The following is a 27,548-nucleotide window of genomic DNA, read 5'->3' on the forward strand; positions in this document are numbered from 1 at the left end:
GGGTAAAACATACGACATCATAAAATCCATGTACACAAACAACAAGTGTGCGGTTAAAATTGGCAAAAAACACACAAATTTCTTCACACAGGGTCGTGGGGTTAGACAGGGATGCAGCTTAAGCCCCACCCACTTCAACATATATATCAACGAATTGGCGCGGGCACTAGAAAAGTCTGCAGCACCCGGCCTCACCCTACTAGAATCCGAAGTCAAATGTCTGCTGTTTGCTGATGATCTGGTACTTCTGTCACCAACCAAGGAGGGCCTACAGCAGCACCTAGATCTTATGCACAGATTCTGTCAGACCTGGGCCCTGACAGTAAATCTCAGTAAGACCAAAATAATGGTGTTCCAAAAAAGGTCCAGTCACCAGGACCACAAATACAAATTCCATCTAGACACTGTTGCCCTAGAGCACACAAAAAACTATACATACCTTGGCCTAAACATCAGCGCCACAGGTAACTTCCACAAAGCTGTGAACGATCTGAGAGACAAGGCAAGAAGGGCATTCTATGCCATCAAAAGGAACATAAATTTCAACATACCAATTAGGATTTGGCTAAAAATACTTGAATCAGTTATAGAGCCCATTGCCCTTTATGGTTGTGAGGTCTGGGGTCCTCTCACCAACCAAGACTTCACAAAATGGGACAAACACCAAATTGAGACTCTGCATGCAGAATTCTGCAAAAATATCCTCCGTGTACAACGTAGAACACCAAATAATGCATGCAGAGCAGAATTAGACCGATACCCACTAATTATCAAAATCCAGAAAAGAGCCGTTAAATTCTATAACCACCTAAAAGGAAGCGATTCCCTAACCTTCCACAACAAAGCCATCACCTACAGAGAGATGAACCTGGAGAAGAGTCCCCTAAGCAAGCTGGTCCTGGGGATCTGTTCACAAACACAAACACACCCTACAGAGCCCCAGGACAACAGCACAATTAGACCCAACCAAATCATGAGAAAACAAAAAGATAATTACTTGACACATTGGAAAGAATTAACAAAAAAACATAGCAAACTAGAATGCTATTTGGCCCTACACAGAGAGTACACAACGGCAGAATACCTGAACACTGTGACTGACCCAAAATGAAGGAAAGCTTTGACTATGTAAAGACTCAGCGAGCATAGCCTTGCTATTGAGAAAGGCCGCCGTAGGCAGACATGGCTCTCAAGAGAAGACAGGCTATGTGCTCACTGCCCACAAAATGAGGTGGAAACTGAGCTGCACTTCCTAACCTCCTGCCCAATGTATGACCATATTAGAGAGACATATTTCCCTCAGATTACACAGATCCACAAAGAATTTGAAAACAAATCCAATTTTGAAAAACTCCCATATCTACTGGGTGAAATTCCACAGTGTGACATCAGAGCAGCAAGATTTGTGACCTGTTGCCACGAGAAAAGGGCAACCAGTGAAGAACACGCACCATTGTAAATACAACCCATATCTATGCTTATTTATTTTATCTTGTGTCCTTTACCATTTGTACATTGTTAAAACACTGTATATATAATATAATATATAATATGACATTTGTAATGTCTTTATTGTTTTGAAACTTCTGTATGTGTGATGTCTACTGTTAATTTTTATTGTTTATTTCACTTTATATATTCACTTTATATATTATCTACCTTACTTGCTTTGGCAATGTTTTAACACATGTTTCCCATGCCAATAAAGCCCTTGAATTGAATTGAATTGAGAGAGAGACAGAGAGAGAGAGAGAGAGAGAGAGAGAGAGAAAGAGAAAGAGAGACAGAGACAGAGAGAGAGAGGGAGACAGAGACAGAGAGATACAGAGACAGAGAGACAGAGACAGAGAGAGAGAGAGAGAGAGAGACAGAGACAGAGAGAGATACAGAGACAGTGAGACAGAGACATAGAGAGAGAGAGACAGACAGAGAGAGATACAGAGACAGAGAGACAGACAGAGAGAGACAGAGAGAGACAGAGCGAGAGAGAGAGGGAGAGGGAGACAGAGAGAGAGATAGAGATGGAGAGAGAGAGAGAGAGAGCGAGACAGAGAGAGAGGGAGGGAGACAGAGACAGAGAGATATACAGAGACAGAGAGACAGAGAGAGAGAGACAGAGAGAGAGAGAGAGAGGGAGAGAGAGAGAGACAGAGAGAGATACAGAGACAGAGAGAGAGATACAGACATAGAGAGAGAGAGATACAGAGACAGAGAGAGAGAGAGAGAGAGAGAGAGAGAAAAAAATACAGAGAGAGAGAGAGAGAGAGAGAGAGATACAGAGACAGAGAGAGAGAGAGAGAGAGAGACAGAGACAGAGACAGAGACAGAGACAGAGACAGAGTAGAGATGAAGGCAGTGAGGAGGAATACAACTCCTCTCTTAGACTTGGTGTAAAAAAAAACAATATTTCTCCTTACAGTGGCGCCATTTGTAAACCTTTAGATGTGTTATTAAGCTGTAATTACAGCAGTACATCTTGTCCTCTTCCACCTGCAGCCCCATGTAGTTCATGACTGTTTATGTAAGTGTTATAAGTGGTCTTACAACAGTATTGAGTGTTATAACAGTACCTCTTGTCCTCCTCCACCTGCACTCCTATAGAGTGAACCTCTCTCAGAGCCTTGCTCTCCGCGTCCGAGTCTGTCAGGGTCCCCGGGCTGTCCACCTGACACACACACACACACACACACACACACACACACACACACACACACACACACACACACACACACACACACACGCACAGGGTCAAAGGTCAGATTTCATTCAAACAAACAACACAGTGAAATAAACAAACAGAAACATGGGAATAAATGATTAATCTCTATAAAAAAAAATGACACGTAAAAAAAGCCCTCCTCAAACCTGTACAGCGATAGAAGGCCTCCAATTCCTTCCTCTTCCCTCCGTCTTGTTCTCCTCCTGTCCACCTCCTCTTCCTCCTCCTCCTCCCATCTTACTCAGCACCATACTGTTCTGTGGGAGGGAGGCAGACTTCCACAGACCCCCCCTGCCCGCCTCATATCCCTCTCTCCCCTCTCCCTTCCCCTGGGCCCCTCCAGGAGACTATCCGCGGAGCCACTATGTTTGACTCTGACGGGTCCCTGTCCTCCTCCTCCATAGGGCATCATCTCCCTGCCGCCCCGGAGGACCCCGTCCAGACTCTCGGCTGAGTTGGAGTGCTGGCGGGAGCGGCCTTGTCCTGGTCCTGTGTAGTAACCTCCTTCCCTGGATCCCCTGGAGGTCTGACCAGACACCACAACTACAGAGACAGAGACAGACAGGAGATACATGATGTAGTTAGACTGGATCCCTGGAGGTCTGACCAGACACCACAACTACAGAGACAGAGACAGACAGGAGATACATGATGTAGTTAGACTGGATCCCCTGGAGGTCTGACCAGACACCACAACTACAGAGACAGAAACAGACAGGAGATACATGATGTAGTTAGACTGGATCCCCTGGAGGTCTGACCAGACACCACAACTACAGAGACAGACAGGAGATACATGATGTAGTTAGACTGGATCCCCTGGAGGTCTGACCAGACACACAGGCAGAGTTGCAAAGAAAAAGCCATATCTCACACTGTCCTATAAAAATAAAAGATTAAGATTAAGATGGGCAAAAGAACAGACACTGGACAGAGGAACTCTGCCTAGAAGGCCAGCGTCCCGGAGTCTCCTCTTCACTGTTGACATTGAGACGGGTGTTTTGCGGGCACTATTTAATGAAACTGCCAGTTGAGGACTTGTGAGGACTCCAATTTCTCAAACTAGACACTCCAACGTACTTGTCCTCTCGCTCAGTTGTGCACCGGGGCCTCCCACTCCTCTTTCTATTCTGGTTAGAGCCAGTTTGTGCTGTTCTGGGAAAAGAGTAGTACACAGTGTTGTACGAGATCTTCAGTTTCTTGGCAATTTCTCACATGGAATAGCCTTCATTTCTCAGAACAAGAATAGACTGACGAGTTTCAGAAGAAAAGTCTTTGTTTCTAGACATTTTGAGCCTGTAATCGAACCCACAAATGCTGATGCTCCAGATACTCAACTAGTCTAAAGAAGGCCAGTTGTATTGCTTCTTTAATCAGAGCACAACAGTTTTCAGCTGTGCTAACATAATTGCAAAAGTGTTTTCTAATGATCAATTAGCCTTTTGTAATGTAATGTTTTAAAATTATGAACTTGGATTAGCTAACACAACGTGTCATTGGAACACAGGAGTGATGGTTGCTGATAATGGGCCTCTGTACACCAACAGTATGTAGATATTTCATAAAAAAATCAGCCTTTTCCAGCTACAATAGTCATTTACAACATATAGTCAATAACACAATTAACAATGACTACACTGTATTTCTGATCAATTTGATGTTATTTTAATGGACAAAAAAAAAGAGCTTTTCTTTCAAATACAAGGACATTTCTAAGTGACCCCAAACTTTTGAACGGTAGTGTATATATATATATATATATATATATATATATATATATATATATATATATATATATATATATATATATATATATACGTATTTAATTTTTTTACCAATTGATAGTCTTGTTCCATCTCTGCAACTCAGGAGAGGCGAAGTCGAGAGCCGTGCGTCCTCCGAAACACAACCCAACCAAGCCACTTCTTGACACACTTAACCCGGAAGCCAGTCGCACCAATGTGTCAGAGGAAACACCTGGTGACCGCGTCAGCATGCATGCGCCTGGCCGGCCTTGGAGTCGCTAGAGCGTGATGGGACAAGAAAACATCCCTGCCGGCCAAACCCTCCCCCTAACCCGGACGACGCTGGGCCAACTGGGCCAATTCTGCGCCCCCCATGGGGCCCCTGGTCGCGGACGGCGGCGACAGAGCCTGGGCTTAAATCAGGATCTCTAGTGGCACAACTAGCACTGCGATGTCTTAGACCACTGTGCCACTCGGGAGGCCTCCACAAGTTTACCCATTGACTCATCCTCAACTCACTCATCCAAATCTCACTCATCCAAAATGTTATGAATTTATGCAAAAGGTGCATTTAGACTTAGTTGACCTACCATCAGTGATTCCCAGGTCGACAGAGTGGCTGTGGTGTTGCCTGGGTCGTCCCAGGGCAGGCTGGCCTGTGTTCTGGAAGTAGGCATCCTGGGTAGACTCTGTACTACTCTGAGCCCTCACAGAGATGATAGGCTTGGACATACGAGGAGGGAGTGGGGGAGGGCCACCCTTACGGTATGGGAAAACTGGAGAGAGAGAGAGAGGGGGGAGGGCGAGGAGGGAGATGGAGAGGAAGATGAAGGGTTAGAGAGAGAGATATGAGAGGGAGGGAGAGAGAGAGAGAGAGGGGAGGGAGAGAGAGGGGTGAGAGAGGGAGGGAGGGAGAGATGGAGAGGGAGGGAGAGAGAGATGGAGAGGGAGGGAGAGAGAGATGGAGAGGGAGGGAGGAAGAGATGGAGAGGGAGGGAGAGGGAGGGAGAGGGAGGGAGAGGTGGAGAGGGAGGGAGAGAGAGAGGGTGAGAGAGGGAGGGAGGGAGAGGGAGGGAGAGAGATGGAGAGGGAGGGAGGAAGAGATGGAGAGGGAGGGAGAGAGAGAGAGGGAGGGAGAGAGAGATGGAGAGGGAGGGAGGAAGAGATGGAGAGGGAGGGAGAGGGAGGGAGAGGTGGAGAGGGAGGGAGAGAGAGAGAGAGGGAGAGGGAGGGAGACAGTGGGAGAACGAGAGGGAGATAGAGAATGGGATGGAGGAAGATAGGGAGAGAGGAAGAATATAATCAATAGTTACTATCTGAATCTAATCATTGTAGAATGATACCAAAATCAAGGGTATGAAAAGAGAGAGAAGGGAGGAGAAGGATGAACAGAAAGCGAAGGAAGAATAGAGACAGAGAGAAGAAAGAGATTGTAATCACTGCCATTTGAAATACCAGCTGCTAAAATACATCCTCCATTTTAGAGACAGAAGCCCATGTCGTGTGGTGCATGTGAGGAGAGAGAGAGACAGATACAGAGAGAGAGAGAGAGAGAGAGAGACAGAGACAGAGAGACAGAGAAAGACAGCGAGAGAGAGAGAGAGAGAGAGACAGAGAGAGACAGAGACAGAAGCACATGTGGTGTGGTGCATGTGAGGAGAGAGAGACAGATACAGAGAGAGAGAGAGAGAGAGAGAGAGAGAGAGAGAGACAGAGAAAGACAGCGAGAGAGAGACAGACAGAGAGAGACAGAGACAGAAAGAGAGAGAGACAGAGAGAGAGCGAGAGCGAGAGAGATACAGAGAGAGAGAGAGATACAGAGAGAGAGAGAGAAAGATACAGACAGATACAGAGAGAGAGACAGAGAGAGACAGAGACAGAAAGAGAGAGACAGAGAGAGAGAGCGACAGCGAGAGAGAGATACAGAGAGAGAGAGATACAGAGAGAGAGAGACAGATACAGACAGATACAGAGAGAGAGAGAGACAGAGAGAGACAGATACAGAGAGAGAGAGACTGAAGGAAATATACAAACAGAGCAAACGAGAGCGCGAGAGAGAGAGAGAGAGATACAGAGACAGAGAGAGACAGAGACTGAAGGAAATATACAAACAGAGCGAACGAGAGCGAGAGAGGAGAGAGAGAGATACAGAGACAGAGACTGAAGGAAATATACAAACAGAGCGAACGAGAGCGAGAGAGGGAGAGAGAGAGAGATACAGAGAGAGAGAGAGAGAGAGAGACAGAGAGAGACAGATACAGAGAGAGAGACTGAAGGAAATATACAAACAGAGCGAACGAGAGGGAGAGAGAGCGAGAGAGGGAGGGAGAGGGAGGGAGAGGTGGAGAGGGAGGGAGAGAGAGAGAGAGAGAGGGAGAGGGAGGGAGACAGTGGGAGAACGAGAGGGAGAGAGAATAAATGAGAAAGCTGTCAGTATCTTCCTCTGAATACAGTATGTCTGTTCCTCTGAGCTAACTGTACTATTTTCTTAAGACGATAAATCCATTTCCTGTGAGGAATATTGAAATGAGGAACCTCAAGCACACACAGTCCTCTGCAGTGGATACACATAGACACAGCGTTTTTAAACGCTTTGCTCGCCTAGCTTCTTAATTTCCGACCCACTTGTCTCAGGAAGAAGTGATGAGCCTCACCCAAAAAGAAAAGCTCTCTGCTTGGGTGGGTGAGTGGGTGTGTGAGTGGGTGTGTGAGTGGGTGTGTGGGTGTGTGGGTGTGTGGGTGTGTGTGGGTGTGTGAGTGGGTGTGTGAGTGGGTGTGTGAGTGGGTGTGTGAGTGGGTGTGTGAGTGGGTGTGTGAGTGGGTGGGTGAGTGGGTGTGTGTGTGGGTGGGTGAGTGGGTGGGTGAGTGGGTGTGTGTGTGGGTGTGTGAGTGGGTGGGTGAGTGGGTGTGTGTGTGGGTGTGTGAGTGGGTGTGTGAGTGGGTGTGTGAGTGGGTGTGTGAGTGGGTGTGTGAGTGGGTGTGTGAGTGGGTGTGTGTTGTGAGTGAGTGTGTGTTGTGAGTGGGTGTGTGTGTGGGTGTGTGTGTGTGTGAGTGGGTGTGTGAGTGGGTGTGTGAGTGGGTGTGTGAGTGGGTGTGTGAGTGGGTGTGTGAGTGGGTGTGTGAGTGTGTGTGTGAGTGGGTGTGTGAGTGTGTGTGTGAGTGGGTGTGTGAGTGGGTGTGTGAGTGGGTGTGTGAGTGTGTGTGTGTGAGTGGGTGTGTGAGTGTGTTGTGAGTGGGTGTGTGTGTGTGAGTGGGTGTGTGAGTGGGTGTGTGTTGTGAGTGGGTGTGTGAGTGGGTGTGTGAGTGGGTGTGTGTGTGTGAGTGGGTGTGTGAGTGGGTGTGTGTTGTGAGTGGGTGTGTGAGTGGGTGTGTGTTGTGAGTGGGTGTGTGAGTGTGAGTGGGTGTGTGAGTGGGTGTGTGTTGTGAGTGGGTGTGTGTGTGGGTGGGTGTGTGTGTGGGTGGGTGGGTGTGTGAGTGGGTGTGTGTGTGGGTGGGTGTGTGTGTGGGTGGGTGGGTGTGTGGGTGGGTGTGTGGGTGGGTGGGTGGGTGGGTGGGTGGGTGTGTGGGTGGGTGTGTGGGTGGGTGGATGTGTGGGTGGGTGTGTGGGTGGGTGTGTGGGTGGGTGTGTGGGTGGGTGTGTGGGTGGGTGTGTGAGTGGGTGTGTGGGTGGGTGTGTGAGTGGTTGTGTGAGTGGGTGTGTGAGTGGGTGGGTGAGTGGGTGTGTGTGTGGGTGTGTGAGTGGGTGGGTGAGTGGGTGTGTGAGTGGGTGTGTGAGTGGGTGTGTGAGTGGGTGTGTGAGTGGGTGTGTGTTGTGAGTGAGTGTGTGTTGTGAGTGGGTGTGTGTGTGGGTGTGTGTGTGTGTGAGTGGGTGTGTGAGTGGGTGTGTGAGTGGGTGTGTGAGTGGGTGTGTGAGTGGGTGTGTGAGTGGGTGTGTGAGTGGGTGTGTGTTGTGAGTGGGTGTGTGTGTGTGAGTGGGTGTGTGAGTGGGTGTGTGTTGTGAGTGGGTGTGTGAGTGGGTGTGTGAGTGGGTGTGTGTTGTGAGTGGGTGTGTGTGTGTGAGTGGGTGTGTGAGTGGGTGTGTGTTGTGAGTGGGTGTGTGAGTGGGTGTGTGTTGTGAGTGGGTGTGTGAGTGGGTGTGTGTTGTGAGTGGGCGTGTGTTGTGAGTGGGTGTGTGAGTGGGTGTGTGTTGTGAGTGGGTGTGTGTGTGTGAGTGGGTGTGTGAGTGGGTGTGTGTTGTGAGTGGGTGTGTGAGTGGGTGTGTGAGTGGGTGTGTGTTGTGAGTGGGTGTGTGTGTGTGAGTGTGTGTGTGTTGTGAGTGGGTGTGTGAGTGGGTGTGTGTTGTGAGTGGGTGTGTGAGTGGGTGTGTGAGTGGGTGTGTGTTGTGAGTGGGTGTGTGTGTGTGAGTGGGTGTGTGAGTGGGTGTGTTTTGTGAGTGGGTGTGTGAGTGGGTGTGTGTTGTGAGTGGGTGTGTGAGTGGGTGTGTGAGTAGGTGTGTGTTGTGAGTGAGTGAGTGTGTTGTGTTGTGAGTATTTGACTCTTCATAGAAGCTTTGATAAATCTCTGGGGATTTTCAGGTCTAAGCCAGAAAATATGAGCCCTGTAAAGTACTGATGATAGCTCACTGGAGAGAGACACACAGGACACGCACACACACACACACACACACACACACACACACACACACACACACACACACACACACACACACACACACACACACACACACACACACACACACACACACACACACACACACACACAGTAGATTCTGAACGACAGAGAAAGAAAACAAAGGGAAAAACAGAAAGAGATATGAGAGATAACGAGGAGGAGAGAACTCTGAGAGATAACGAGGAGGAGAGAACTCTGAGAGATAACGAGGAGGAGAGAACTCTGAGAGATAACGAGGAGGAGAGAACTCTAAGAGATAACGAGGAAATGAGAACTCTGAGAGATAACGAGGAGGAGAGAACTCTGAGAGATAACGAGGAGGAGAGAACTCTGAGAGATAACGAGGAGGAGAGAACTCTGAGAGATAACGAGGAAGAGAGAACTCTGAGAGATAACGAGGAGGAGAGAACTCAGAGATAACGAGGAGGAGAGAACTCTGAGAGATAACGAGGAGGAGAGAACTCTGAGAGATAACGAGGAGGAGAGAACTCTGAGAGATAACGAGGAGGAGAGAACTCTGAGAGATAACGAGGAGGAGAGAACTCTGAGAGATAACGAGGAGGAGAGAACTCTGAGAGATAACGAGGAGGAGAGAACTCTGAGAGTTAAAGGAAATGAAATAGAGAGTATGAACACAAGAATGATTAGACATCAGAGAAGAGAAGGTGAGAGTGAGAGATAAAGGGAAAGAGAGAGGGAGAGATAAAGGGAAAGAGAGAGGGAGAGATAAATAAGGAGAGAGTGAGATAAAGTTAAAGAGTGAGAGATGTTTGGCCCTGTCCGGGGGTATCATTGGATGGGGCCACAGTGTCTCCTGACCCCTCCTGTCTCAGCCTCCAGTATTTATGCTGCAGTAGTTTATGTGTCGGGGGCTAGGGTCAGTTTGTTATATCTGGAGTACTTCTCCTGTCCAATTCGGTGTCCTGTGTGAATTTAAGTGTGCGTTCTCTAATTCTCTCTTTCTCCCTTTCTTTCTCTCTCACGGAGGACCTGAGCCCTAGGACCATGCCCCAGGACTACCTGACATGATGACTCCTTGCTGTCCTCAGTCCACCTGGCCGTGCTGGTCCAGTTTCAACTGTTCTGCCTTATTATTATTCGACCATGCTGGTCATTTATGAACATTTGAACATCTTGGCCATGTTCTGTTATAATCTCCACCCGGCACAGCCAGAAGAGGACTGGCCTGGCCTCTAGGTTTCTTCCTAGGTTTTGGCCTTTCTCGTGAGTTTTTCCTAGCCAACGGGCTTCAATACCTGCATTGCTTGCTGTTTGGGGTTTTAGACTGGGTTTCTGTACAGCACTTTGAGATATCAGCTGATGTACGAAGGGCTGTATAAATAAATTTGTAAATTTATAAATACATTTGATTTGATTTGATTTGAAAGAGAGAGGGAGAGAATGAGATTTCGGTTACTGGCCCAATGATTTCGGTTACTGGCCCAATGCTCTAACCACTAGACTACCTGCCACCCCAGGAGAGAGGGAGATATAAAGTTAGAGAGGGAGAGATAAAGGGAAGGAGAGAGGGAGAGATAAAGGGAAGGAGAGAGGGAGAGATAAAGGGAAGGAGAGAGGGAGAGATAAAGGGAGTGCTGGAGAGCAGCTGGAGACAGTGAGTAATGATGATAATAATAAACATTCCAGTCATCGTTATGGAGACAGAGGAGAGAGAGATTAAACCAGGGAGGGAGATAGAGAGAGGGAAATGGAGAGATGGAGAAATGGAGAAATGGAGCGAGGGAGATAGAGAGAGAGGATACAGAGAACGGAGGAATGACTAGAGAGACTAGGCCAGCGGTGTGTGTGGGAACAATCCTATTATGATGACCTGAAGACTTGAGTCCTAATTCTTTGGATCTAAAGCGCAAACACAGATGGGTTTAATACCCGATACCACACACACAAACTCACTGGCCCCTCCCTTGATGCTACCCTGGGGTCCCGATATGGAGAAGACGGACAGGCAGTCGTCGTCTTGGGAACAGCCGGCCTGGATGGCGCGGACGTAACTATGGGAACGGGTCCGGAAGCATCCAGGTAGATCCAAGGCTTCCACCGCTTGACTCTCAATCTCTCCAAACATGGTCTCACACACCGCCTCAAACTGACGATTCAGAGAGTCACCCAGCTACAGGAGAGAGAGAGAAAGAAAGACAGAGAGAAAGAGAGAAAGAGAAGGAGAAGGAGAGAGAAGAAGAAAGAGAGAGATGAGAAAGAGAGAGAGAAGGAGAAAAGAGAGAAGAGAGTGAGAGAGAGAAAGAGAGAGAGACAGAGAGACAGAGAGAGAGAGAGAATGAGAAAAGAGAGAGGAGAGTGAGAGAGAACGAGAGAGAGAGACAGAGAGAGAGAAGGAGAAAGAGAGAGAAGGAGAAAGAGAGAGAGAGATGAGAAAGAGAGAGAGAAGGAGAAAAGAGAGAGGAGAGTGAGAGAGAGAAAGAGAGAGAGACAGAGAGACAGAGAGAAAGAGAGAGAAGGAGAAAAGAGAGAGGAGAGTGAGAGAGAACGAGAGAGAGAGACAGAGAGAAAGAGAGAGAGATAAAAGGAAACCTTCCATAACAAAGCCATCACCAACAGAGAGATGAACCTGGAGAAGAGTCCCCTAAGCAAGCTGGTCCTGGGGCTCTGTTCACAAACACAAACACACCCCACAGAGCCCCAGGACAGCAACACAACCCAACCAATTCATGAGAAAACAAAAAGAAAACAAAAAGATAATTACTTGAAACTTTGGAAACAATTTACAAAAGAACCCAGAGCAAACTAGAATGCTATTTGGCCCTAAACAGAGAGTACACAGCGGCAGAATACCTGACCACTGTGACTGACCCAAAATTAAGGAAAGCTTTGACTATGTACAGACTCAGTGAGCTTAGCCTTGCTATTGAGAAAGGCCGCCGTAGGCAGACATGGCTCTCAAGAGAAGACAGGCTATGTGCACACTGCCCACAAAATGAGGTGGAAACTGAGCTGCACTTCCTAACCTCCTGTCCAATGTATGACCATATTAGAGACACATATGTCCCTCAGATTACACAGATCCACAAAGAATTAGAAAACAAACCCAATTTGTATAAACTCCCACATTTACTGGCTGAAATCCCACAGTGTGACATCACAGCAGCAAGATTTGTGACCTGTTACCACAAGAAAAGGGCAACCAGTGAAGAACAAACACCATTGTAAATACAACCCATATTTATGGGTATTTATTGTCCCTTGTGTATTTGTATTTGCACACTGTACACTTTATATGACATTTGAAATGTATTTATTATTTTGTAACTTATGTGAGTGTAATGTTTACTGTTAATTTGTATTGTTTATTTCACTTTTGCTTATTTCTCTTTTGTATATTATCTACCTCACTTGCTTTGGCAAAGTTAACATGTTTCCCGTGCCAATAAAGCCCTTGAATTGAATTCAAATTGAGAGACGAAGTGAGAGACATAGACGGAGAGAGAGAGAGAGTAGAGGAGAGGAGAGGAGAGAGACAGAGAGAGAGAGAGAGAGAGAGAGAGAGAGAGACAGAGAGAGAGAGAGGGAGACAGAGAGAGAGGAGAGGAGAGGAGAGGAGAGGAGAGGAGAGGAGAGGAGAGGAGAGGAGAGGAGAGGAGAGGAGAGGAGAGGAGAGGAGAGGAGAGGAGAGGAGAGGAGAGAAGAGAAGAGAAGAGGATAGGAGAGACAGAGAGACAGAGAGACAGAGAGAGAGAGACAGAGAGAGAGAGATAGAGACAGACAGACAGAGAGAGAGAGAGAGACAGAGAGAGAGAGAGAGGAGAGGAGAGGAGGGAGAGGAGAGGAGAGGAGAGGAGAGGAGAGGAGAGGAGAGGAGAGGAGAGGAGAGGAGAGGAGAGAGAGAGACATATAGACAGAGAGAGAGACAGAGAGAGAGAGAGAGTGAGAGAGAGAGAGAGAGAGAGAGAGAGAGAGAGAGGAGAGGGACAGAGAGAGAGAGACAAAGTGAGAGAGAGAGAGACAGAGAGAGAGAGAGAGAGAGAGAGAGAGAGGATTGGAGAGGAGAGAGAGAGAGAGAGAGAAAGAGAGAGAGAGAGAGTGGTTCTGTTTGTATGTCAGTGGAGGCTCCTCAGAGGAGGAAGGGAGGATTGCCACCGGGGCCCGCCAGTGTAACTACACACTGAGTGACACATGGATTGGATTGTATTTACTACACCCGTTATTTCTAGTTTGTTTATTAAAACTTCTTGTAACTAGGGGGCAGTATTTTCATTTTTGGCAAAATAACGTTCCCGTAGTAAACGGGATATTTTGTCAGGACAAGATGCTAGAATATAATTGACAGCTTAGCTCTTTTCGGTCGTAAGAGATGGCAGCAGCAACAGTATGTACAAAATAAGCCACAAACAATGTGAAAAACTAACAGAATAGAATAGTTGGTTAAGAACTAGTAAAACGGCAGCTAGCATAGCTAGCATCTGTAGCATCTGAAAAGTCTTACCTGTGAACTGGTTAGAGAACGAGTGTAGCTCCGAGAGCGGGCGTGACTTTTGGGCTTGGTTCGGCTGTTAGCATAGGGTAGAGTAGAATCTACACACTGCTTACATGAGTACCTACACACACACACACACACACACACACACACACACACACACACACACACACACACACACACACACACACACACACACACACACACACACACACACACACACACACAGTAAGATGAACAGTCAACCTCCAGCTCCTCCAACTCATCTTCATCATCATCCTCACCATCATCAACGAGGTGACAGATTTCCTACGTGACGTTAGTATGACAACACCCCCCCCCCCCGCCCCCGCTGCCCCCTCCCCTTACTTGGTGGCAGATGACCTGTGGTCCATGCTGACAGAGCGTCTGAAGGCCTCTCTCTGGGCGATGATGGTGGTTTTAGGAGAGGCTTTAGGACTGGCGTCAGAGTCCTGACAGTCGTCGTCTCCCATGGCCTTGACGTAGCTGCCACTTCGCATGCGCCTGCAGGGGATCTCCCCCCCTCCGTCAGGACCACCCCACTCCACCCCGTCTGACGGGACCTGGACACACACACACACACACACACACAAAAATGCAAATGTATGAACACACAAAAGTAGAAAGACACACACAACACACACGCACACCACACACACCACACACACACACCAAACACACACACCAAACACACCCCACACACACAGACACACCACACCAAACACACCACACACACACCAAACACACCACACACACACCAAACACACAAAACACACACACACACACAGGGAGAGTGAAGACCCTTAGTAGTGACACATTCATCACATGCATTTTTAAAAATAAATATCTAGTGTTATTTTGTTAAATAATTTTTTAAGGTAAAAAGTGTTAGATCACATTCCCATCAATTGAACATCAAGACATCGACAACTATTACTCGGCTTTAGAACAAATCTAGGAACTTTGCCAGAAAACCCAGTTTAAAGATTCCCAGAATAAGGAAGGAATAAACAGGAATAAGGAAGGAATAAACAGGAAATCCTGAATCAAACGAGGATTTCTGAACTTGGGGAAAGTTTCCTGATTTAAAATACAAACACTTTGTTTTTAACTATTTTAATGCAGCAAGAGATTTAGACAGGGAGGAGAAGGAGACATTCTAATCTATACCAATAACACCAAGGGAGAATCACACACACTCTCTCTAAGACAGAGAGATAGACAGAGAGAGACAGAGAGAGAGACAGAGAGAGAGAGAGACAGAGACAGAGAGAGAGAGAGAGAGAGAGAGAGAGAGAGAGACAGAGAGAGAGAGAGAGAGACAGATACAGAGAGAGAGACAGAGAGACAGATACAGAGAGACAGAGAGAGAGACAGAGAGAGAGAGAGAGACAGAGACAGAGAGAGAGAGAGAGAGAGAGAGAGACAGAGAGAGAGACAGAGAGAGACAGAGAGAGAGACAGAGAGAGAGAGAGAGAGAGAGAGAGAGAGAGAGAGAGAGAGACAGATACAGAGAGACAGAGAGAGAGACAGAGAGAGAGAGAGACAGAGACAGAGAGAGAGAGAGAGAGAGAGAGAGAGAGAGAGACAGAGAGAGAGAGAGAGAGACAGATACAGAGAGACAGAGAGAGAGACAGAGAGAGAGAGAGAGACAGAGACAGAGAGAGAGAGAGAGAGAGAGAGAGAGAGAGAGAGAGACAGAGAGAGACAGAGAGAGAGACAGAGAGAGAGAGAGAGAGAGAGGGAGAGAGAGAGAGAGAGAGAGAGAGAGAGAGAGAGAGAGAGAGAGAGAGAGACAGAGAGACAGAGAGACAGAGAGAGAGACAGGTACAGGAACATGCCGACTGCACAGCACAAAACGTCAGTTATGTGAGAGAAAGACAGAAGGAGAAACGGAGACTTACAGAGAGAGAGAAACTCTGACAGCTTGAAAAACACTAATACAGAAAGAGAAATAGAGCGTGAGCCTGAAGCAGACAGAGATGTACACAGAACATCAACCCACTTATAAATACTGTACCCTCACGTGCACGCACACTCACAGAGAAGCTGACAGTAAATTATAGTATAGTATGGAATGGTACAGAATATTATGGCATAGAATATTATAGTAGTATGGTGTGTTATAGTATAGTGTGGTATGGTATATTATAGTATTATATACTATAGTAATCATATTTCATTTAGAGTTAAGACCTGCAGCTGGTTCAATTGGACACCTCCTTCTACAGCCGTCAAATTCAACTCTGAACCACCAACCAGTTTCCCTGATTTGTTGTTCCACTCTAAATCAGGGACTGATACTATAGTATGCTATAGTATGGTACAGCATGGTGTATTATGGTATGGTATATTATAATATGGTATATGGTATAGCATGGTGTATTATGGTATGGTATATTATAATATGGTATATGGTATAGCATGGTGTATTATGGTATGGTATATTATAATATGGTATATGGTATAGCATGGTGTATTATGGTATGGTATATTATAATATGGTATGTGGTATAGTATGGTGTATTATGGTATGGTATATTATAATATGGTATATGGTATAGTATGGCATATGGTATAGTATATTATAGTATGGTATATTGTAGTATGGTATAGTATATTATAGTATGCTATAGTATGGCATAGCATGGTGTATTATGGTATGGTATATTATAATATGGTATATGGTATAGCATGGTGTATTATGGTATGGTATATTATAACATGGTATATGGTATAGTATGGCATGCCATAGTATATTATAGTATATTATGGTATGGTATATGGTATAGCATGGTGTATTATGGTTTGGTATATTATAATATGGTATATGGTATAGTATGGTGTATTATGGTATGGTATATTATAATATGGTATATGGTATAGCATGGTGTATTATGGTATGGTATATTATAATATGGTATATGGTATAGTATGGCATATGGTATAGTATATTATAGTATGGTATATTGTAGTATGGTATAGTATATTATAGTATGCTATAGTATGGTATAGCATGGTGTATTATGGTATGGTATATTATAATATGGTATATGGTATAGCATGGTGTATTATGGTATGGTATATTATAACATGGTATATGGTATAGTATGGCATGCCATAGTATATTATAGTATATTATGGTATGGTATATGGTATAGCATGGTGTATTATGGTTTGGTATATTATAATATGGTATATGGTATAGTATGGCATGCCATAGTATATTATAGTATATTATGGTATGGTATATTGTAGTATGGTATAGTATATTATGATATAATATATTATGGTATGGCCTAGTATAGTATAGTATAGTATGGAATGCTATTTTATAGTGTGGTATGGTATGGTATGGTATGGTATAGTATATTATAGTATGGTATAGTATGTTGTATTATGGTATATTGTATTATAGATTAGTATAGTGTGGTATAGTATATTATGGTATGGTATGGTATGGTATAGTATATTGTAATATGGTATGGTATATTATATTATGGTATATTGTATTATAGATTAGTATAGTATGGTATATTATATTATAGTATGGTATGGTATGGTATAGTATATTGTAATATGGTATGGTATATTATATTATGGTATATTGTATTATAGATTAGTATAGTGTGGTATAGTATATTATGGTATATTATATTATGGTATATGGTATTATAGATTAGTATAGTGTGGTATAGTATATTATGGTATATCATATTATGGTATATTGTATTATAGATTAGTATAGTGTGGTATAGTATATTATGGTATATTATATTGTGGTATATGGTATTATAGATTAGTATAGTGTGGTATAGTATATTATGGTATATCATATTATGGTATATTATATTATAGATTAGTATAGTGTGGTATAATATAGTGTGGTATAGTATATTATAGTATGGTATAGTATATTATAGTTAGTATATTGTAATATGATATGGTATATTATATTATGGCATGTTATATTATAGAATAGTATAGTGTGGTGTAATATAGTGTGGAATAGTATATTATGGTATATTGTATTATATTATAGAATAGTATAGTGTGGTATAATATAGTATGTTATAGTATAGTGTGGCATGCTATATTATATTATGGTATATTACGGTATAGCATAGTATAGTATGGTATGATACGCTATATTATACTATGGTATAGCATATTAAAGTATTATATAGTATATTATAGTAGAGTGTAGAATATTATGGTGTAGTGTGGCATAGCATGGTACATTATAGTATAGCATAGTATGGTACATTATAGTATTGTATAGTATGGTATGGTATAGTGTAGTGTATCATGGTATAGTATAGTATATTATGGTATGCCCTAGTATGTTATACTGTGGCGTGGCATGGTACCACGTAGTATACTATAGTCTGGTATAGTATAGTGTATAATGGTATGTTGTAGTATATGATGGTGTGTATGGTAGAGTATATTATACCAAAGCATTGGTGAATGCTAGTTTCTGATTGGCTAGAAGAGCGTTCTAGAGTGGACAACCAGATAACGGGACAGTTGGATAAGATATCAGGACTCCTGTCAATAAACAATAAAAAAATAAAAAAATTGTGACGCAATAAACACCTACACATGCAGACTGCACTTGTGACAAAGTTACAGAAAGATAAACCAACAACCACACAAACTGAACTTGAATACAAGGCAGATCCAACTAGGAACAACTGAGCTTGAATACATTGTAAATGCAGATCCAACTAGGAACAGCTGAGCTTGAATACATTGTAAATGCAGATCCAACTAGGAACAACTGAGCTTGAATACATTGTAAATGCAGATCCAACCAGGAACAACTGAGCTTGAATACATTGTAAATGCAGATCCAACCAGGAACAACTGAGCTTGAATACATTGTAAATGCAGATCCAACCAGTAACAACTGAGCTTGAATACATTGTAAATGCAGATCCAACCAGGAACAACTGAGCTTGAATACATTGTAAATGCAGATCCAACTAGGAACAGCTGAGCTTGAATACATTGTAAATGCAGATCCAACCAGTAACAACTGAGCTTGAATACATTGTAAATGCAGATCCAACTAGGAACAACTGAGCTTGAATACATTGTAAATGCAGATCCAACTAGGAACAGCTGAGCTTGAATACATTGTAAATGCAGATCCAACTAGGAACAACTGAGCTTGAATACATTGTAAATGCAGATCCAACTAGGAACAACTGAGCTTGAATACATTGTAAATGCAGATCCAACCAGGAACAACTGAGCTTGAATACATTGTAAATGCAGATCCAACCAGGAACAACTGAGCTTGAATACATTGTAAATGCAGATCCAACCAGTAACAACTGAGCTTGAATACATTGTAAATGCAGATCCAACCAGGAACAACTGAGCTTGAATACATTGTAAATGCAGATCCAACTAGGAACAGCTGAGCTTGAATACATTGTAAATGCAGATCCAACCAGGAACAACTGAGCTTGAATACATTGTAAATGCAGATCCAACCAGGAACAACTGAGCTTGAATACATTGTAAATGCAGATCCAACCAGGAACAACTGAGCTTGCCTTTATTTGCTTATGCAGAGATGTGTTTTTGGGGGCATTTGACTTAATGTGGTGAGTGACGAACAGTGACGATCATTTCTCTGGTTCCTACTGCTGCAGTCATGATGCAGCTGGTGCTATGCTGTCAAATCCTCCCACGTTTCTAGTTTAGTGGTGCTATGCTGTCAAATCCTCCCACGCTTCTAGTTTAGTGGTGCTATGCTGTCAAATCCTCGTACGTTTCTAGTTTAGTGGTGCTATGCTGTCAAATCGTCCCACGTTTCTAGTTTAGTGGTGCTATGCTGTCAAATCCTCCCACGTTTCTAGTTTAGTGGTGCTATGCTGTCAAATCCTCCCACGTTTCTAGTTTAGTGGTGCTATGCTGTCAAATCCTCCCACGTTTCTAGTTTAGTGGTGCTATGCTGTCAAATCCTCCCACGCTTCTAGTTTAGTGGTGCTCTGCTGTCAAATCCTCCCACGTTTCTAGTTTAGTGGTGCTCTGCTGTCAAATTCTCCCACGTTTCTAGTTTAGTGGTGCTCTGCTGTCAAATCTTCCCACGTTTATAGTTTAGTGGTGCTCTGCTGTCAAATCTTCCCACGTTTCTAGTTTGGTGGTGCTATGCTGTCAAATCCTCCTACGTTTCTAGTTTAGTGGTGCTCTGCTGTCAAAACCTCCCACGCTTCTAGTTTAGTGGTGCTCTGCTGTCAAATCTTCCCACATTTCTAGTTTAGTGGTGCTCTGCTGTCAAATCCTCCCACGTTTCTAGTTTAGTGGTGCTATGCTGTCAAATCCTCCTCGTGTTTCTAGTTTAGTGGTGCTCTGCTGTCAAATCCTCCCACGTTTCTAGTTTAGTGGTGCTCTGCTGTCAAATCTTCCCACGTTTCTAGTTTGGTGGTGCTATGCTGTCAAATCCTCCCTCATGTTCCTAGTTTCACCAGCTGTTTTCAGCAACTAATAATTTTGAATTTGGTTGTCGTATTGGCAGGTTTGCTAGCAACAAACGGTTTAGCTAGCTTGTAGCCTTGTGTTTGATATACAATACGATCTGCTCCTCATCATGAACAGTCAGTGTTGACTAATGTCCTGACGGGAAGCTAACTTTTCTAATTATGTCAGGCAAAATCGGTCATTATCAGCTCATTGTTATGGATGTATCCAAATGAATGTCATAAGAAAACAGCAACTTTGTTGTTATTCTGGCTGCAGAGGTTGTGACTGTGTTAACCGCAGCTAGCTAGTTAGCTAGCAAGGGATAAGAACAGTGCCAGCGAGCATAACAACAGAAAATAAAGAACGAAAGAGCCGCCGCGATATACTGTACTGTTATACTATACCATACTATAGCATATTATACTGATATACTGTACTGTTATACTATACCATACTATAGCATATTATACTGATATACTATACTGTTATACTATACCATACTATAGCATATTATACTGATATACTGTACTGTTATACTATACCATACTATAGCATATTATACTGTACTGTACTGTTATACTATACTATAGTATATTATACTGTACTGTACTGTTATACTATACCATACTATAGCATATTATACTGATATACTGTACTGTACTGTTATACTATACCATACTATAGCATATTATACTGATATACTGTACTGTTATACTATACCATACTATAGCATATTATACTGATATACTGTACTGTTATACTATACCATACTATAGCATATTATACTGATATACTGTACTGTTATACTATACCATACTATAGGATATTATACTGATATACTGTACTGTTATACCATACTATAGCATATTATACTGATATACTGTACTGTTATACCATACTATAGCATATTATACTGGTATACTGTACTGTTATACCATACTATAGCATATTATACTGATATACTGTACTGTTATACCATACTATAGCATATTATACTGATATACTGTACTGTACTGTTATACTATACCATACTATAGCATATTATACTGATATACTGTACTGTTATACTATAACATACTATAGCATATTATACTGATATACTATACTGTACTGTTATACTATAACATACTATAGCATATTATACTGATATACTGTACTGTTATACTATACTATAGCATATTATACTGATATACTGTACTGTTATACTATAACATACTATAGCATATTATACTGTACTGTACTGTTATACTATACCATACTATAGCATATTATACTGATATACTGTACTGTTATACTATACTATAGTATAGCATATTATACTGTACTGTACTGTTATACTATACCATACTATAGCATATTATACTGATATACTGTACTGTTATACTATAACATACTATAGCATATTATACTGTACTGTACTGTACTGTTATACTATACCATACTATAGCATATTATACTGATATACTGTACTGTTATACTATAACATACTATAGCATATTATACTGTACTGTACTGTACTGTTATACTATAACATACTATAGTAGATTATACTGATATACTGTACTGTTATACTATACTATAGCATATTATACTGATATACTGTACTGTTATACTATAACATACTATAGCATATTATACTGTACTGTACTGTTATACTATACCATACTATAGTATATTATACTGATATACTGTACTGTTATACCATACTATAGCATATTATACTGATATACTGTACTGTTATACTATACCATACTATAGCATATTATACTGTACTGTACTGTTATACTATACCATACTATAGCATATTATACTGATATACTGTACTGTTATACTATACCATACTATAGGATATTATACTGATATACTGTACTGTTATACTATACTATAGCATATTATACTGATATACTGTACTGTTATACTATACCATACTATAGCATATTATACTGTGCTGTACTGTTATACTATAACATACTATAGCATATTATACTGATATACTGTACTGTTATACTATACCATACTATAGCATATTATACTGATATACTGTACTGTTATACTATACTATAGCATATTATACTGATATACTGTACTGTTATACTATAACATACTATAGCATATTATACTGTACTGTACTGTACTGTTATACTATACCATACTAAAGCATATTATACTGATATACTGTACTGTTATACTATACTATAGCATATTATACTGTACTGTACTGTTATACTATAACATACTATAGCATATTATACTGATATACTGTACTGTTATACTATACCATACTATAGCATATTATACTGATATACTGTACTGTTATACTATAACATACTATAGCATATTATACTGATATACTGTACTGTTATACTATACCATACTATAGCATATTATACTGTACTGTACTGTTATACTATACTATACTATAGCATATTATACTGATATACTGTACTGTTATACTATACCATACTATAGCATATTATACTGTGCTGTACTGTTATACTATAACATACTATAGCATATTATACTGTACTGTACTGTACTGTTATACTATACCATACTATAGCATATTATACTGATATACTGTACTGTTATACTATAACATACTATAGCATATTATACTGATATACTGTACTGTTATACTATAACATACTATAGCATATTATACTGATATACTGTAGTGTTATACTATACTATAGCATATTATACTGGTATACTGTACTGTTATGCTATACCATACTATAGGATATTATACTGGTTACTGTACTATACTGTTATACTGTACTATCATTTACTATACCATATACTGTACTGTTATACTATACCATAATATACCATACTATACTGTACTGAACTGTTGTACTATGCTATGCTATTCTGCACTGTACTGTTATACTATACCATACTATACTGCTATTCTACTCTGTACTGTTATATGATACTATAATATACAATACGGGTATGCAATAGTATACTGTTATACTATACTATACATATATACCGGCATACTGTACTGTACTGTTGTACTAGAATATACTATACTGGTATACTGTTCTGTACTGTTAAACTATACGGGTATAATATAGTATACTCTACTGTTATATGATACTATAAAACGCTATACTTGTACACTATAGTAAACTGTACTGAAATTTTATATTATATTATAATATTATAATACACTATGCGGGAATACTATACAGTACTGTGGTGCTATACAATACTATAAAATATGACACCGGTACACTATACCATACCATACCATACCATACTATACTATACTATACTATACTATACTATACTATACTATACTATACTATACTATACTATACCATACTATACTATGCCATACTACACTATACTATACTATACTATACTATACTGCATGCTCCCATACTATACTATACTATGTCATACTACACTATACGATACTATACTATACTATCCTGTACGGTGCTATACCATACTATACCATACTATACTATGCTATACTATACTATACTATACTATACTTGTCACGCCTTGGTCTTAGTGTTTTGTGTTTTAGTTAATTAGTTGGTCAGGCCAGGGTGTGACTTGGGTTTATGTTATTGTGTTGTCGTATTGGGGTTTTTGTAGGCATTGGGATTGTAGTTGATTAGGGGTGTGTTTAGTTTAGGTTTGGCTGCCTGAGGCGGTTCTCAATCAGAGTCAGGTGATTCTTGTTGTCTCTGATTGGGAACCGTATTTAGGTAGCCTGGGTTTCGCTTTGTATTTCGTGGGTGATTGTTCCTGTCTCTGTGTTAGTGTTCACCAGATAGGCTGTAATAGGTTTCACGTTCCGTTTGTTGTTTTTGTATTTATTCGTTATTTCATGTATAGTTTGGTTATTTGTTTTCACTAATAAACATGAGTAACCACCACGCTGCATTTCGGTCCGACTCTCATTCAACAAACGAAGAACGCCGTTACAATACTATACTATACTGTTGTACAATAATATACAATACTGGTATATTATACTATACAATAGTATACTGCATTGACACTCCCCATCCAACCAGACAGAGCTTGAGAGGATCTGCACAAAAGAATGGGAGAAACTCCCCAAATACAGGTGTGCCAAGCTTGTAGCGTAAAACCCAAGAAGACTCAAGGCTGTAATCGCTGCCAAAGGTGCTTCAACAAAGTACTGAGTAAAGGGTTTGAATATACTGTTGAAGTCAGAGGTTTACATGCACATTAGCCAAATACATTTTAACTCAGTTTTTCACAATTCTTGACATTTAATCTCAGTAAAAATTCCCTGTTTTAGGTCAGTTAGGATCACCACTTTATTTTAACAATGTGAAAAGTCAGCATAATAGTAGAGAGAATTCTTTATTTCAGATTTTATTTCTTTCTTCACATTCCCAGTGGGTCAGAAGTTTACATATACTCAGTTAGTATTTTGGTAGCATTAGGGCTCTGGTCTACAGTAGTACCACTATATAGGGAATAGGGCTCTGGTCTAAAGTAGTACCACTATATAGGGAACAGGGCTCTGGTCTAAAGTAGTGCACTATATAGGGAACAGGTCTCTGGTCTAAAGTAGTGCACTATATAGGGAATAGGTCTCTGGTCTAAAGTAGTGCACTATATAGGGAACAGGGCTCTGGTCTAAAGTAGTGCACTATATAGGGAACAGGTCTCTGGTCTAAAGTAGTGCACTATATAGGGAATAGGTCTCTGGTCTAAAGTAGTGCACTATATAGGGAACAGGGCTCTGGTCTATAGTAGTACTACTATATAGGGAATAGGGCTCTGGTCTACAGTAGTACCACTATATAGGGAATAGGTCTCTGGTCTAAAGTAGTGCACTACATAGGGAATAGGGTGCCATTAGAGACGTATGCTAAGTTATTATTGTGAAAGAAGCTTGATTGGTTTCTTATATACAGGTATAATATCAGTTAAAGTAGCATGACACCATTTTGAAATGAGGCTCCAAAATATTCTCCCCTGCTATATTCAAATATCTGAACAGCTCTTCTGGAAGAGTTAGATATGGAGAGCGCTGTGAGGTTTGATCATTTGAGACGGCGTCTATCTTTCCCAGAGTCAGGAAGGTGGATCTACACAAGGCGTGGAACACGGAATGAAACAAACTTTGATTTTGGAGTTAACAGCCACTTTAAGGTCACTACTCAATCCCTCACCCCACCCACCCACACACCCTCCAACCCCCCTCCCTCAATCCCACACCCCTCCCACCCATCCATACACCCTCCAACCCCCCTCCCTCAATCCCTCACCCCACCCACCCACACACCCTCCAACCCACACGCCCTCCAACCCCCCTCCCTCAATCCCTCACCCCACCCACCCACACACCCTCCAACCCCCCTCCCTCAATCCCACCCCCTCCCACCCATCCATACACCCTCCAACCCCCCTCCCTCAATCCCTCACCCCACCCACCCACACACCCTCCAACCCACACGCCCTCCAACCCCCCTCCCTCAATCCCTCACCCCACCCACCCACACACCCTCCAACCCACACGCCCTCCAACCCCCTCCCTCAATCCCTCACCCCACCCACCCATACACCTTCCAACCCTCCCACCCACACCCCTCCCCCTCACCTACCACCCTCCCTCCCTCCCTCCCACCCACAACCCTCCCTCCCACTCACACCCCTCCCTCCCACCCACACCTCTCCCTCTCACCTCCAACCCTCCCTCCCACCCACACCCCCTCTCTCTCACCTACCACCCTCCCTCCCACCCACACCCCTCCCTCTCACCTACCACCCTCCCTCCCACCCGCTCACCCACACACCCACCCACCCACACTCACTAACTCACCCCATCCACCCACCAACCTTCCCTCAATCCCACCCTCACACCCTCCTTCCCACCCTCCCTACCACCCACCTGTAGGTAGTGAAAGGTCCTCTCCTTCAGTTTGTTCTCCAGAGGTACCAAGGCCTTGTCATAGCCTCCTCCTCCTCCTCCCCGAACAGACGATGGGTACACCTCTCTGGCCTGGCTGACCGTCATGGCCGACCACGTGCTCCTCTTCAGAGAGTGTTGTCCTGGCCCTCCATGGTACCCTGCCACTCCCCCTCCGCCACCCTCCCCCTGCCAGGGCCAGAGTGGTACAGGCCATGCACTCCCCCGGCCCGGACCCTGGTGGTACACTCCCCTGTCTGGGCAGTTTTTTCATGGTCAGTTCCTGGATGGCAGCGTCCAGACTCTCGTGGCCCGTGGGGTATCCGCCTCGCCCGCCACCTCGACCACCTGGCCCGGTGTTGCCCCCGGTTACCAAGAAGCTGCTGTCACTATCGAGATTGTCGTCGGAGCTCCACCACCCCGCAGTTCGGCTCCTGTGCCGCCTGCTGGAGGATTCGTGGCGCCCATCCCCGCTCTTGGAGCGTTCGCGGGACTTGCTGCGCCTCGCCGAACGGGATTGGTGGCCCGAATGATTATGCCCGCCACCTTCCTCTCCTCCGCTCCGCCCCCCTCCTCCTCGTGTGCCATTGTATTCCCTCTTCGACGGCGCCTCGAGGGAGTGAGACTTGGCGAAGAGTTTCTGGACTGAGTGAACCAGGTGGCGGATACGGGAGGGGCTCTCGCCGCGCGGCTCCACCCCCCCGCTGGCGCTCCTCTGGTACTGCAGGGTGTGAAACCCGTTAGGGTGGAAGGGAAGCTGCTTTTCAAACTGATCCTGGAGGTTAGGAGGCGTGCGATGCATCTTACCCCCGTGACCCCCCACCGTGGACAGACAATCCTCACACGAGTCGTACAGCTGCTGGGTCGGGGGATGCTGGTTGGGGTGGGAGCGGGGGAACGTCCCCCCTCCAGAGTGGGTATGGGAGCGATGCTCCAGAGCTAGGGGTTCTGGGGGACCACCGGGGGGGTAGAAGGGGTGCGCCGCCCGGTCGTAGTGTTCAGAGGGGTGGCGGTGGTACTCTCGGACGGAGCCGGGGCCCGGGTCACATTGTGTGTGCCCCCCGCCAGAAGAGTGCTGGGACAGGCTGCGGCTGACATGATACCCCTTCATGGAGGAGGCCGGGGGGCCGTGGTGGGCCACCCGGGCCGAGAGGGGACGCTGTGGGCGCGACAGGGCTGCGCCGGACTCACCTAGCAAGGAGGAGAGGGAGAGAGAGATAGAGACAGCGAGAGACAGAGATAGAGACAGACAGAGACAGCGAGAGACAGAGATAGAGGGAGAGAGAGACAGAGAGAGAGAGGGAGAGAGAGAGAGAGAGAGACAGAGAGAGAAAGAGACACAGAGAGAGACAGAGACAGACAGAGAGAGACAGAGACAGAGAGAGAGAGAGACAGAGAGAGAGACAGAGACAGACAGAGAGAGACAGAGACAGAGAGACAGAGACAGCGAGAGACAGAGATAGAGGGAGAGAGAGACAGAGAGAGAGACAGAGAGAGAGAGTTTGTTATCATATCAATCCAGATTAATTGAGAGAAAGATTCCACAGATTCCTCAAC

General features: G+C 43.7%; 1 pseudogene; it reads right to left on the bottom strand.

Annotated features, from left to right (window-relative positions):
• Positions 1-27,102, bottom strand: part of LOC135551329 (disks large-associated protein 2-like) — a 40,938-nt pseudogene extending 13,836 nt beyond the window's left edge.
• Positions 27,103-27,548: the final 446 nt, after the last annotated feature.

Source organism: Oncorhynchus masou, chromosome 13 (genome assembly GCF_036934945.1).
Source record: "Oncorhynchus masou masou isolate Uvic2021 chromosome 13, UVic_Omas_1.1, whole genome shotgun sequence".
NCBI lineage: Eukaryota > Metazoa > Chordata > Actinopteri > Salmoniformes > Salmonidae > Oncorhynchus > Oncorhynchus masou.